The following is a 15,138-nucleotide window of genomic DNA, read 5'->3' as shown; positions in this document are numbered from 1 at the left end:
CCTTCACTGCTTCTAGAAAACAAAACAAAAGAGTGGTCTGCATTGCCATCCAAATTCTTAGCGAGAGACATAACTTCTGGCAGGAGGATCCGTAGGCATTTCTTCCCCTCCCAGTACACAGAAGCAGCAATTCTGAACGGTTTGCGAGGTGCTTGGAACAGAAGACAACCTGCTATTGAAGACTGGAGATAGCAGACAGAACAAGGTTTTTCTGTCTCTAAGGGCTTGTCTACACTGGCAATTAACAGCACTGCAACTTTCTCGCTCAGGGGGGTGAAAAAACACCCCTCTGAGCGCAGCAAGTTGCAGCTCTGTAAAGCGCCAGTGTAGACAAGGCACCAGCACTGGGAGCTATGCCCCTCATTGAAGTGGTTTTTTTAGAGCTCTCTCCCAGCGCTATGACCACACAAGGCATGTTAAAGCACTGCCGCGGCAGTGCTTTAGCGTTGCCAGTGTAGATTAGCCATGATTTATAGGATTCTATGGAAAGTCTCTAATAACCTTTAATACCTCTGACTGTACAATAATCTTTTGTTTTTTACAACTGCATTGTGGGTCACAGCAACAATTGCTACAACTAGAAATTTCAACTGCAGAAATATAGCTTGTAATGTCCACTGTTTAGTGTTTTAAATATATATCAGTTACTGTTATTTTAAACAGAAAGTTGATCTGTAATTTGTGAAATTGCTTATTTTAGTTATGAAAATTAACAAACACATCTGGCTGTTGAAAGTTACTTCCCTGAGTAAACACTGACTCAGTGCAGAATGTACAATACAAGATTAATTAGTAACCATTAGCAAGTTTAAAAAAACCCAACTCATTGCACTACACAGAGAAATATTTCAAAATGGAAAAGAATTTCCCCCTATTTCTGTGGTTTGCAGCTATTCTATTTCAATGAAATTTAACTTCTTAGGAGGTTAAACAGACCAGGGTCTCACTATTATGCTATAGGAAACTGATTTATCTAAATTTTTAAACTTTGAATGACAATCATACTAGTAAAGGTCAGACACTTGAATTTTCATACTTTACTGTCCTCTACTCCTGTCAGGTGCTCTGGTGTTGAAATGCGTCAGTGTGTACACTTCCTTTTTTGACAGAAATGTCCTGATTAAGTTAAAGAGAAGGTGGTCATGAAAACTCCAAAGACAACTGTTAAATTCTTAGTTAATGGAAATAAAGAATACCATTGATTTTTAAAGTCAGGTAAAGCCTTGGGACACTTGCTGCTTTCAAGCTCTGTTACGTTTGTTTAGATAACTCTGCTCTTTTTACCTAAATGGCCAAATACACTTAGGGGCAGATCTTCAGCTGGTGCAAAGTGTGATAGCTCCATAAAAGTGAAACAAAGGCTTTCCTGAACTCTTAACATCTCTCCAGCTGTTCAGCTGTTACAAACATACATTATCGTAAAACAACAGATCTGTACCCAGTGTTGCCCTTTATAAGGGTGAAGCCTTGGGGTAGATGCAAGAATACTGTTGCTAAACGAAGACACTCAAATACCTTTGGTAAATTGGTGACAGAAAGGTCTCATCCACACTATGGCCGAAATAATTTTATAACCAGTTAGAGGCATGGTCTCTTTAATCAGCTGCAATTTGCAATATTCAGCATGCATCCAAAGAGCAGGTTGTCTGCCATCATAATTGTGTTTGTGTGTTCACTCCTAGCATTCTGTCTGTCTTCCCAGGAAAATCTTTTGGAGTGCCTCGGCAGCAACTGCCCATGCCAAAAACTATGCAGGTTTTTTTTCCAGACAACCTCCACTTTCTGCCTAAGATTAGGGGATTTCTTAGGCAAAACCCATAATTCCTTTGCCACAGAAGTCATAGTGTCTAGGTCTTCCAGTCATCGCAAGCTGCTGCTTTTTCCACCTCCTTGATTTTAGTGCCTAGAAGCCAAGCAGGGCAGAAAGCAGCACCCCAGCTGCATCCCAAGGTGCCATCTGACAAGAAGGCAGAGGCAAGTACTAAAGTTTGTGTTCATACATTGCTGAATTGAACTACAGGGAGGGCAGAAAATGAGCCAGACTGAGCTCTATCTGCTGGTGGGCCAGTGTTGTGAAGTCCAAACTGATAGTGACCAGCCAAGTGCACTTTATGAATGGGTGTGTGAAATGAGCAGCTGTCTCACAGAAGAAAAGCTACCTATGACAGCTGTCCTGGGTGAAAGTGTTCCCAAGCACTCTAGAGACCAGCACTCTCGGGCAGACGATTTTGGTATGGGGAAGACCACAGTGAGCCAGAGTGTATGAACTGTGTAAACTGCAATAGAGCAAGTGTTATTGACCTGAGTGACCAAGGTAACTAATGCCCCCGAAATAATGGAGGGCAGCCTTGGAAGAATACAGAAGCTTTTTTTTGCCACCAGAACATGATACACGTGACATAATTACAACAAAGACTGCTGGAGTTCTGTCCACCAGTAGCTTCTGTCATAACACAAACTTTGTCAGTGTTTTCATATGAACACCTAACTTTGCTGTCTCAGCATGTCTGTGTCAGTACATTCTGGAAAATCTGGGAAGCTATCCCACACTGCCTCAACAAAGGAAAGAGTGCCCAGAGGACATAGCCAATGCATTCCGGAATGTCCTACAGCAGACAGAGCCAGGAGGATCAATCAGTCCAGTTACTGAGGCACAATGAGGGTGGTTCCAACACTCCATAACATAAGAGTGTTATGCTTTGTTACACAAAGACAACCACATACGAACCTACACCACTGGAAAGGGTGAGACAAGGTTAGCTGCCATGGTTACTATCACCATACTAACTATGTTTGTGATTGGACACAAATCATGTTTAGAGCCTACCATGTCACTAATTGGTTACAAACAGTTAAAAACCACAGCGTGGACAAGGCTTAAAGAAAAGAAGACTAACCAGATAGGGGGAAATGCAACAAAGCTAGAGAAAGACACTTTGCTTGACTTCAGTCTACATGTCCTGGTTTGTTGTAGAATGCAGATACACTACATTGTGAAGAACGTCCAGTCCCAAATTACTGTACACAAATAGTAATTCTGCATAGCCTCAAACACAGGTTTCCAAACATGAAATTAACATAATTTGAATAAGGCACAAGGTGGGTGAGGTAATATCTTTAATTGGACCAACTTCTGTTGGGAAGCGAGATAAGTTTACAGAGAGCTGTTCTTTAGATGATTTGAGTGAGTGAAGTCATGTTATAAACTGGTTTCACTGCAACTACATTTCAGCTGTATATAAATATGGTTTTAACTGTGATTGTCTGCCACGTGAAAACGGGATCTCAGAGTGCCAATCTCACTGCTCACACCAGCATGGAAAGTTTCCTCAAGGTAGTAAATTTTGCTGTCATCTACTGAGAGGGGATATTAAAGCAAGTGCCTCTACTTCTTTCTCTTCAGTGACATACTGGAATTTCTATCCCAGACATCAGGCTATCCTAAAGGAGTCATTGGCTGTTTTCAAAAGTGCCAATCATCTTCTCATTCTTCCAAATGGGGAGGCAAGGTGCACTAGGTTTTCAAAATTTTCCATGCTGTGACCACATGTTACAACAGAACAAAAAAAAAAAATTCAGAACCTCCCATCTAGACATAAAAGAGCAGGGATATGGTTGTGACCTCTCTGGACCAGTTCACAATTCCCAGGTTGAGAAACCATGAATGGACTGGAACTCATAAGACTTGGGTTCTATCCCTGGCTCTGCTATGGACCTACTGGATGACCCAGACTTCACCTGTTTCCCATCTCCACTGTGCACAATAGCTCTTATGCTGGCGTAATTCATGTCACTTGGGCGGTGGAATATTCACACCACTGAGTGACATAAGTTTTGCAGACATAAGTGGTAGTGTTGACATAGCCTTACTCTGCACAGGCGATCACAAAAACATAGGGCTGTACCCAAGTATCTAACACTGAGGGGGGGGGAAATAGCCAAACACTAGATGTGAGAACAATCCACTCTCTCCAGATTGCTCTGGTGCTGTGCTTACCTCTAGACACACTGCTTGCCCCATCAATCTGAGAACTTTACTGAGTCAGTCCAAAGACACTGAAAACTAAAAGCATTTGTCATCTATCTGTAGTGATGGAGGGAGTTGCCCATTCCTGTGACTGTGGGGCCTGTTTCCGATCCTCTGTCCGTTCACGTATCCGGGCAGAGTTCCTCTGGTCGGCGTCCACTGGCTCCCTTGACATCTTTGAGGAGCAGTGGGCGCTGTCCGGGGTTCTCTGCTCGGTGTCCCCGTCAGGTTCCCTTCTTTTGACCCTTTAATCGCACTCCTGTTCCTGTTTTTACATTAGTTGTCCCCCGTAATTATTTGGGTTTTAGGTCCTGTGGGTCCTCCCCTTAGGCTGGGGGGGGATCCTTTAGCACTTCCCAATAGGTACAAAAAGCCCAACCAAAGTTCCTTAACTATAATAGCGCAACACTGTCCATACCAGTTCCCAGGTTCATTTTCTTTTTGCAAACTCATAAAAATACAAAGTAACTGCAGTCACATTACTGGAGAGAAGATTCAAATCATTAAAACATGATGCACCCTTTCTGCAGACAAGTCAGATACTTTCCTTAAATTACTGTTATTTACAAATAATCATATCCACTTATATGGGATTACGACTAGGGCCCTAACAAATCATGACCATGAAAAATGTGTCACGGACCATGAAATCTGGTTTCCCCCCATGAAATCTGGTCTTTTGTGCGCTTTTACCCTATACCGGGGTAGTCTATTATTTTTTGTCAAGGTCCACATTTCTTGGCCAAGATATAGTCAAGGTCCAGACTCCAGAGAAAATAATTAAAAAAATAAATAATAATAAGTAAATAAAAAGATTTTGGGGTCCATTCAAAAGCATCAGGTAGTCTGGATTTAGCCCATGGTCCGCCTATTGACTACTCCTGCCCTATACGATACAGATTTCACGGGGGAGATCAGTTTCTCTCAAATTGTGGGTCCTGACCCAAAAGGGGGTTGCAGGGGGTCACAAGATTATTTTAGGAGGGTTGCAGTATTGCCACCCTTACTTCTGCCCTGCTTTCAGAGCTGGGCAGCCGGAGAGCGGCGGCTGTTAGCCGGGCACCCAGTTCTGAAGGCAGTGCCCTGCCAGCAGCAGCGCAGAAGTAAGGGTGGCAATACCATACCATGCCATCCTTCTGCGCTGCTGCTGGTAGCGGCTCTGCCTTCAGAGCTAGGCTCCCGGACAGCAGCAGCTGCTCTCCAGCTACCCAGCTCTGAAGGCAGCACTGCTGGCAGCAGCAGTGCAGAAGTAAAGGTGGCAGTACAGCAAAAAAAAACCCAATGCTTTTATGGGTTAGGACCCCTACAATTACAACACAGTGAAATTTCAGATTTAAATAGCTGAAATCATTCAATTTACGATTTTAAAAATCCTATGATCATGTAATTGACCAAACTGGACTGTGAAGTGGGCAGCATTGTGCAGCAACTAGGGCACTGAACTGGGAGCCAGGACCATGGATCCTATTCTCAGCTCTGACACTAACCTGTTGTGTAAATCTTGGACAAGATGTGCCTCAGTTTCCCCATCTATAAAATAGGGCTAATGATACCAACCTTCCTTTGTACAGCACTTTGAGATCTGTGTATCCAAATTGCTAAATAAGAGCAAAGTATTATTATTCCAACATAGTTTAAGACCTTTCCAGAAAAGCACATTTTGTCACCAAGGCACACAATGGGAGCCATATAATTACCTAAAATAGATACACACACAGACTCTCTCTCTCTTTAGGATAATAAGGAATAAAACAAAGCTTTTAAAATTACATGCCATTACCACCTTTGTTACAGCAAATGCAAAATCAGCTTCTTTCTTCTGCACTCAGCCACACCCATCTCTTAATCATCCCTCTAGATGATTTTATTAACCTGCTATCTAAGGCTAGGTCTACACTACAGCGGGGGGTCGACCTAAGATACGCAACTTCAGCTACGTGAATAGCGTAGCTGAAGTGGCGTATTTTAGGTCGACTTACCTGGCTGTGAGGACGGCGGCAAGTCGACCGCTGCCGCGCCGCCGTCGACTCCGCTACTGCCTCTTGCCGCAGTGGATTTCCGGAGTCGACGGTAGAGCCATCAGGGATCGATTTTATCGTGTCTTCACTAGACGCGGTAAGTCGATCCCCGATAGACTGATTGCTACCCGCCGGATCGGCGGGTAGTGAAGACGTGCCCTAAGACTCACACTAAGAACAGGTCCTCTTGGGGACTTCACTTTGTTTTAATTAAAACAATTTAGGGTGTTACAATATAAACAGAATAATAATGCAATTTGTAACATTTTGGAGTGAAATTTTTTGCGGATTATCTGAGGAACATACCATGAGGGTTTTTTTTGTTTGTTTGTTTTTTAATTCTACACTGGAATTTTAAAGAATTAACCAAAGCATTCTCAATTTAGGAAATGCTAGACTGGCAATTTTGCCCTTTGCCTTCACCTCCATACCACTCAGAGAGTTGAATGGTCTGAGGAACAATATCTTTCATCTACAGAAGTTCACTCTCAGCTTCCATGTCTATTACCCAGGAGCACCTATTTCTAAAGCAGCCCAAACCTCAATAAAAGAGCACATTATCTTGACACAAAACACTCATTTTGTGAGTAGATGCGGGTACAACTATCAAATGGGACCTGTGGCTGGCTCTCAGAGGCTGGGGACTGCTGGCAGCAGTCTGGGTCAGGCTCTCCCACAGTCTAGTCCCCTCCTCTTCGGGGCGACCGGGGCGGGTGAAGTTACGCCCCGCCAGGGGCTCGCTCGGTGTAAGGGTTACACACACACACACACACACACACACAACTCCTCAGTATACCCCGCTTATTGCCTCGCCTTCAAACGCAGGAAGTGAAACTTGGTCGCTAGGTCCCTCCTTCCATTCAGCCTCCCCAGGACCACTAGCGACGGGCCTGTAAGAAGCGCCGCTCTCGTCACAGCCGCCCAGGGCCGGGCGACGGGGGCTCAGCGGGCGGAGCGCCCCGCGTCTCACCTGTGGGGTCGGGATCGGGATCGGGCCCGCCCGCGCGGGAAGCCGGCGCCTGGCCCGTCAGCGGCGGAGGGTCTCGCGGACAGCGAGTCCCGGCCAGCTCCCCATCGCAGCCTGCGCCCGCCTCGCTCAGGAGCATGCGGAGAGAGAGCGGGGAAGCCGCTGCCCTCACTCCGCCCGCCCGCCGCGGCGCTGGGCGGGGACCGAGCAGGGGCCGCCCGGAAACGTGGGCAGCAGCAATTCACGTGGGCGCGGGGCCCTGTGGAGCCAAACCACCTCCCCGCTAGCGCGGCACCAGCACGGGGGTGCTTCACTTACCCCCGAGTCTAGCCCAGGCCGGCCTCGCCCCGGGCAGCGCCGATTCTCCGCCCTCCAGCGCGCCGAGGCGCTGCCGGGTTTTAACCCGCGCTGGACTGTGACATGGCAGAAGCCAGGAGTGTAAGGAAATACCTGCCTGAGACCCACCCATCCAGCGCCTCACGCCTTCCTACTCTGGCTAGAGCCTGCCAAACGATGGATCCGCTTCCAGACCCCCTTCCCTCCAACCTGACAGCTTAGCTCTTGCCTCCTTAGCAGCAAATGAAGAGCTTGTTTACACTGGACATGCTAAATAAAAATTGGGCCATAGGGGCTCTTCTAAAAAGTTTACTTCAGTTCATGAAAATAACCTGCATTGACCAAGCATCCTCATGCTAAACTGGGCTACATTTTACACATCTGACATTGTAAAAATGATAAACAAATACACCTCTACCTCGATAGAACGCTGTCCTCGGGAGCCAAAAAATCTTACCGCATTGTAGGTGAAACCGCATTATATTGAACTTGCTTTGATCCACCGGAGTGCGCAGCCCCGCCCCCCCCGGAGCACTGCTTTACTGCATTATATCCGAATTCGTGTTATATCGGATCGCGTTATATTGAGGTAGCGGTGTAATGTTTTTCAGTTCACCTCATACAAGGGCTATAGTGCAATCACTTTATCCTGTAAGTACAACTTACAAATGTAGTTGTTGTTTTTTTTGGTTACAGAACTGCACTCAAAAACAAAACAATGTAAAACTTTAGAGCCTACAAGTCCACTCAGTCCTACTTCTTGTTCAGCCAAGCGCGAAGACAAACAACATTGTTTACATTTACGGGAGATAATTCTGCCCGCTTATTTACAATGTCACCTGAAAGTGAGAAGCGTTCGCATGGCACTTTTGTAGCCAGCATTGCAAGGTACCTACGTGCCAGATATGCTAAACATTCATATGCCCCTTCATGCTTCAGCCACCATTCCAGAGGACATGCTTCCATGCAGATGAAAAAATAATGCATTAATTAAATTAGTGACTGAACTCCTTGGGGGAGAATTGTATGTGTCCTGCTCTGTGTTTTACCCGCATTCTGCCATATATTTCATGTTATAGCAGTCTCGGATGATGACCCAGCACATTATTCATTTTAAGAACACTTTCACTGCAGATTTGACAAAACATAAAGAAGGTACCAATGTGAGATTTCTAAAGATAGCTACATCATTGGACCCAAGGTTTAAGAATCTGAAATGCCTTCCAAAATCTGAGAGGGATGAAGTGTGGAGCATGCTTTCAGAAGTCTTAAAAGAGCAACACTCCGATGTGGAAATATAGAACCCGAACCACCACCAAAAAATAAAATCAACCTTCTGCTGGTGGCATCGGACTCAGATGATGAAAATGAACGTGCTTCGGTCTGCACTGCCTTGGACCGTTATTGAGCAGAACCTGTTATCAGCATGGACGCATGTCCTCTGGAATGGTGGTTGAAGCACGAAGGGACATATGAATCTTTAGTGCATCTGGCATATAAATATCTTGCGATGCCGGCTACAACAGTACCATGTGAACACCTGTTCTCACTTTCAAGTGATATTGTAAACAAGAAGCAGGCAGCATTATCACCTGCAAATGTAAACAAACTTGTTTGTCTGAGCAATTGGCTGAACAAGGAGGAGGACTGAATGGAGCTGTAGGCACTAAAGTTTTACATTGTTTAAATTTTGAGTGCAGTTATTTTTTTGTACATAATTTTACATTTGTAAATTCAACTTTCATGATAAAGAGATTGCACAATACTTGTATTAGATTAATTGAAAAATACTATTTCTTTTGTTTCTTTTTTACAGTGCAAATATTTGTAATAAAAAATAATAATATAAAGTGAGCACTGTAGACTTTGTATTGTGCTGTAATTGAAATAAATATATTTGAAAATGTAGAAAACAAAAATATGTAAAGAAATGGTATTATATTATTAACAGTGCAATTAACCATGCAATTAATCGCGATTACATTTTTTAATCACTTGACAGCCCTAGTTTCCAGTAAATTTATTTTCTGTTCTGCAATGAAGATCATACAGTACAGAGTTTATATATGAGAACAGGGGTGAAAGTAATTTACAGGACTTACCGGTACTGCCGGAGTCCTGAGGGGGGCGTGGCCTCATCCGGAAGAGGCGTGGTCTCAACCAGAAGAGGCGGGGCCTCTCAGGATTTAAAGGCCCTGGGGTACTGGCTGTGGCTTGGAGCCCCAGGGCCTTTAAATCAACCCAGGGCTCCCAGCTGCAGAGGTGGGTGGGAGCCCCCAGGGCTCAGGGGCAAATTAAAGGGCCTGGGGCTTTGGCCGCCGCGGAACTCCGGGCCCTTTAAATCCCAGCCCAGGCCCGGCAGCCGCCACCCGGGGCGGGATTTAAAGGGCTTGGGGCTCCCGGCAGCCGCGGGAGCTCCGGGCATTTTGAATCCCCGCCCGAGCCCGGCTGCTGGGCTGCCGCTGCGGGGAGCCCCGAGCCTTGCTGGGCTGGGGCCGGGATTTAAAGGGCCCGGAGCTCCTGCGGCTGCCGGGAGCCCTGAGCCCTTTAAATACCCCTCGCAGAAGATGATGCGGTCCGGCACGGCGTACTGTCTCTTGCTTACTTTCACCTCTGTATGAGAACCTGGAGAACAGAAGCCTGGATAAAAGGGGAGGTGCTTTTGCTTGGTTTGTTTAAAAGGAGAAAAAGGGTAATTTTTTAAATTTTCTTCTCACAGAACTGCACAAAGAACTACACAAACTGGCTGCCTGTAGATGATGTTGCTGTACCTGCCGTAATCTAGCCTCCATAGCCACCATCAGGCTGTTTTTCATATCAGTCTTGGGCACTTCACTTATTTTGCATACATAAGAGACAAGCAGTGAAGCAGCATCACTGGTCCAGCAGATACCATACAGGACTGGGAGTCAGGAGACTTGGATTCTATTCCCAGATCTGACACTGACCTACAGTGTGATCTCAGATGAGTCACTTCATCTCTCTGTACCTCTGGTTTTCCCTCCATCCCTTTGTATTGTCTATTAGACTGTAAACTCTTTGGGACAGGACTAGTTTCCCATTCTGCATTTACAGAGCATCTAGCACAATGGGGACCGACTGTGAGTTGGGACTGATGACACTACTATAATATAAACAACATGAGCTTATTTATTAGAAAAGCCTCTGTTGGGGAGTGCTCTCATTCTTAAGTGTACAGAGAACATTTCTAAGGAGATGAAAAATATAGTTTTACCTCTTCTCCCCAGTGATTCGTTAACGGGCATGAATCATCAGCAGGATAAACTCATGGTAAGCCCCCTGGGCCAAATCAAGCTTTAGTGTAACTTCACTGAAGTCAAAGGGAGGAATCATCCCTTTACATTTAGGTGGCCATCAGCTGTTTGGAGCAATAGGGATCTTCACTCACCTCCCCAGTATGTTACATACACACTCAGATGTGAAGTGCACTTAAATCTTAGGGGGGGTGAAGGCAATGATATCTTCAAGTTCCACCCACAAACCAAGATCCACCTACTTGAGATGCCACATAAAAATGTATTTTGAACATTGTAATCTATTGTACATTCTGCTCAGCTCCTCAGGTACAATGCCCCCCTAAGGAGCTTAGATGATTTTGACCTGTTTGATAACAGGTGCTGTTCTCAAGTTAGCAAATTATTGTTTTATGCAGTTTTAATGAATATTTTAAACTTTTTTTAAATAGCTGAACTAACAGCTTTTCTTTTTCTCTTACTTAATTGGCCTCTTAGAGTTGGTAAGACAACTCCCACCTTTTCACGCTCTGTGTGTGTGTGTGTGTATATATATATATATATGTTCCATTCTATGCATCCGAAGAAGTGGGCTGTAGCCCACGAAAGCTTATGCTCAAATAAATTTGTTAGTCTCTAAGGTGCCACAAGTACTCCTGATCTTTTCTTTTGTATCCTCTCCCAAGATGTAGGTACCTATCATTCAGGCGAAGGCCTGAGTGAACATTTCTCTTTGGGAGAGACCATCCAGTCCAGCCAACGTCCTCTGCTGCCACACGGATGGATGTAATGCAACTTGCAGGCTATTTAAAAGGAGGATGGGAAAGACTAATGGTGTCTGCAGCATGACGTTCTGGCAAGCCAGAGGTATAGAATTTCTTATGGGGGTCAGGGAAGTTTTACTTAATGAATGTTTGTGCAATCTGTAAGGCAGTTATGCTCACCAGTTTTCATATGGAAGTTTTAAATTGCTTAGTAAAATGGTAGTGAAAGGAAACTGGAGTAACAGACTATGCTTGCTTCAGCATGCACTTGCTTAGCACAAATCACTTGTGCAATCAGTATTGCAAAGATATTTAATAACTGCAACACCAATCACAGAAATTTAGAGTAAAATCAAGGCCTGGGTAAAATAAAGTTTGATTACTACACGTAGGGAAATGGAAAATTATTTTTACTTACTGCTGCATACAGAGAGGTATTAAGACAGAAAGGATGGTCCAGTGATTAGGGCATTAGCCTGGGATATGGGAGACAGGTTCAGTTCCCTGCTCCACCAAAGGCTTCCTGTGTTACCTTGGCAAGTCATGTAGCCTCTTTGTGCTAGAATTTCATCTCTGTAAAATGGGGATAACAGTATAGAATCATAGAAGATTAGGGTTGGAAGAGACCTCAGGAGGTCATCTAGTCCAACTCCCTGTTCAAAGCAGGACCAACCCCAACTAAATCATCCCAGTCAGAGTTTTGTGAAGCTGGGCCTTAAAAACCTCTAAGGATGGAGATTCCACCACCTCCCCAGGTAACCCATTCCAGTGTTTCACGACCCTCCTAGTGAAATAGTTTTTCCTAATATCCAACCTAGACCTCCCCCACTGCAACTTGAGACCATTGCTTCTTGTTCTGCCATCTGCCACCACTGAGAACAGCCTAGCTCCATCTTCTTTGGTAGTTCCCTACCTCACAGGGTTGCTAAAATCTTTAATGTATTTATTCTCATAAGGCACTCAGATACTATGGTAATGGGAGCCATATAAGCACCTAAAACAGACAGACAGACAGGGACATATGTACATAGCTGTGTTTAGGTATGAAATTATTTGGCTTAAATGACTATAGAAATAATTAAAATCATTCACAATTGTGTCCTGAGTAGCTCTAGCATGTACAAACAAAAAGTAATACAGAAATGTGAAGGAGTGAAATGTCAATTTCTTTTAGAAGCGAGATTTATTCACTTGAAAGAAAAACACCCTATAACTTAGTTGCAGTGTATTCTTAATCCAGCAGAACTGACAACTGCAATTTCCTACTCAGGGCATACCTTGACAGTAAAGGAAAAACAAAAATTTGTTACTTGACCTTCAGAAATCAAGATAAAAATATGCTGTAGGCTTTAACCTTCCTGAACTGCCCATTTTATTTTAGGTCCTTTCTGTGAAATGTACACAGATATTAGAAAATTGAATACTTTGAATACGGTCTAAATACAACACAGATGTTCTGTTCACATGGAAGCCTGAAGAGTGAGAGAGAGAATATATTTTGTAGCTTTTTTAAAAACAATGCACAGTGGTGCTCTCAGGAACATTTAACTCTACTTGTGTGTTGAGCTATAGGTAAAAACCCACCCAACACTGACTCTCCATTAGCAATGCACATATACACAGGATTCTAAACATAATTCAATAAAGTGGTCATGAAGTAACTAGATCGGAAACCCAGTTCTCCAAGATGCTGACAATTTTCATCTTATTTTTCTTGATACATTGTTCTACCTCTATCAGGAGATAGCTGTGTTAGTCTGCATCCAAAAAAACAACAAGGAGTCCGGTGGCACCTTAAAGATTAACATTTATTTGGGCATAAGCTTTCGTGGGTAAAAGTGAGGTTTTTTACCCACGAAAGCTTATGCCCAAATAAATCTGTTAGTCTTTAAGGTGCCACCGGTCTCCTTGTTGTTTTTGTGTTCTACCTCTATTTTCCACTCTTTAGTATTTACTAATTTTTTAAATAAATTTCTGACACGAATCCAGCGGCAAGATGAGCAATGAATATCTAAGAGGCTGGACAGTATTCTTTTTAAAACTGGTTTTCTTTCCTTCAGTTATTTTATAAATTCTTTCCCAAATTCTAATGCACCAACTAAGTGCTCCTGGGCCATACCAATTACAAATCATGCTAAGTGTGGTGTACTCATACAACATTGTTCTGAACACTTCTGCCATTTCCTTAATTCTCAATCACAGACACTTCTTTTATACTGCTGCCGAGTTTAAAAATTTCTATTTAAAAGATGGTCACAATCATTCTAATTAGGAGTCTTTGCAGTAACCTCATTAGCCTTCTCACATTAACTTTTCTCCTGAACTCAGAACAATGGTGACTAGATTGCTCATTTTGAAAATAACTAACTCCAAAGCAAGAAGTGAAAAGAGAACAGTAAGAAACACAGGCTTACAGTCTTGCACTCTCCATTCTGACTGACCACACGGATGATTTCTCCTGTGGGAATGTACTCAATTTGCAGTTCCATCTTTCCAGAACTAAGTTAGTAGTTTTCTCTGTCCTTTAGAGGAAGGTGCTGACATCAAGGAACAGCAACAGTATTCTATGAAACAACAGACTGAGTAGGTTCTTTGGTCCAGAAGTCCTACTGTGAGCGGAAGAGCTGAATCCTTGTATTTACACTAAATGTAGGTGTGAGCTCAAACTACAATTAAGTTCAAGCACTAGTTTCCACTAAATTCTGGATTGTTACAGTGAGTCAAGACAGTTCCAGGAATCGTTAATTTATGTCCTTGCTTGTTGCTGTTAACTCTAGACGTTCCATTTCAGACCCAGAGGACATAGAAAAGTCAGGTTGCTATGGCTGGAATTTGACAGTTATTGGCATAAAAGTACTGTACAGTAGACTTTGTAAGCACTGCCCTGAGATTTCACGCAGGAAAGATTCTCTGTGTTGGACTGTGAGATATTGGATTTAAAGAGATTGGTGCAACAGAAAATACCAACTATTCCCACTATAACTCCAGCAAGTCCTTCAAATTACTATAGAACTAAATTGTTATTAAGTTCTTCATTGTTAGCTAGTTCTGACAAAATCAAACATAGCAGTCACCATTATATAAAAAAAAGAAAAGTTACCCCAAAGCATTTCTTACTCTAAGTACAAGGTAAAACTGTTGGCAACCACCATACACACCTTTGAGGCATCTATCAGTGTTGCATCTAGCTATACTTTACTCTCTATTTTGGTGATAATGTTTAGAAACACTGCAAATGACTCCTCACCTTCAAAGCCTCTAAACAGATATCCTGAACAGACCAAAGAATACCAACCAATAGGCTAAACGCTGGATATTTCAAAACCTGCTGTTGGTAGATGTATCGACTCTCAGTAGCCATATTTGAGCCCAGACTCTTGTTTCCAGAGGAAGGCAATTCCAGATGAGGAGGATTGCTACTGAGAATACTTGAATCCTAAAACATTTATAAATATATAGCACCTTAAATGTCACCCACAAATGAAAGGATTAACAAGAAAAGAATGGCACAGATGATCATTCCATTGCAGGTCTGAGAACAAATAGTTTGTTGCTTGCATTGATATTTCTTGCCCTTGGAATTATTATTCTATCCTTAGGTATTATGTGACAGGAAAGATTGTTCTAGGCCAAGAGGCATTTCCCTGGTCATGCATTTTTCATTCTACCTTCAAGGTTGTTTCAAAGGATAGAAATCATTGGTTCCTTTTCCAGAGCTATTTCCTGGGATAAAAATCATTGCTTCATCATTTCTCCAGCTGGGAACTGTCCT

The 15,138-nt window shown here is 43.4% G+C and overlaps 1 protein-coding gene across 2 annotated transcripts in view; it reads right to left on the bottom strand.

Annotated features, from left to right (window-relative positions):
• The window catches only part of MYO1C (myosin IC), a 111,881-nt gene extending 104,484 nt beyond the window's left edge, over positions 1-7,397 (bottom strand). The window contains exon 1 of one of the 2 annotated variants that reach the window (XM_024194392.3): positions 7,331-7,397. The gene's annotated coding sequence lies outside the window, so the exon portion shown is untranslated. Of the gene's footprint in view, positions 1-7,015; positions 7,165-7,330 lie in introns of those variants that run through there. The other variant, XM_024194391.3, reaches the window with a different exon arrangement.
• Between the last annotated feature and the right edge of the window lie 7,741 nt (positions 7,398-15,138).

The sequence above is a fragment of the Terrapene carolina genome, unplaced genomic scaffold (genome assembly GCF_002925995.2).
Source record: "Terrapene carolina triunguis isolate 2854851 unplaced genomic scaffold, T_m_triunguis-2.0 Scaffold231, whole genome shotgun sequence".
Lineage (NCBI taxonomy): Eukaryota > Metazoa > Chordata > Testudines > Emydidae > Terrapene > Terrapene triunguis.
Note: the sequence above shows the minus strand (reverse complement) of the source record. Positions and strands in the feature narration are given on the sequence as shown.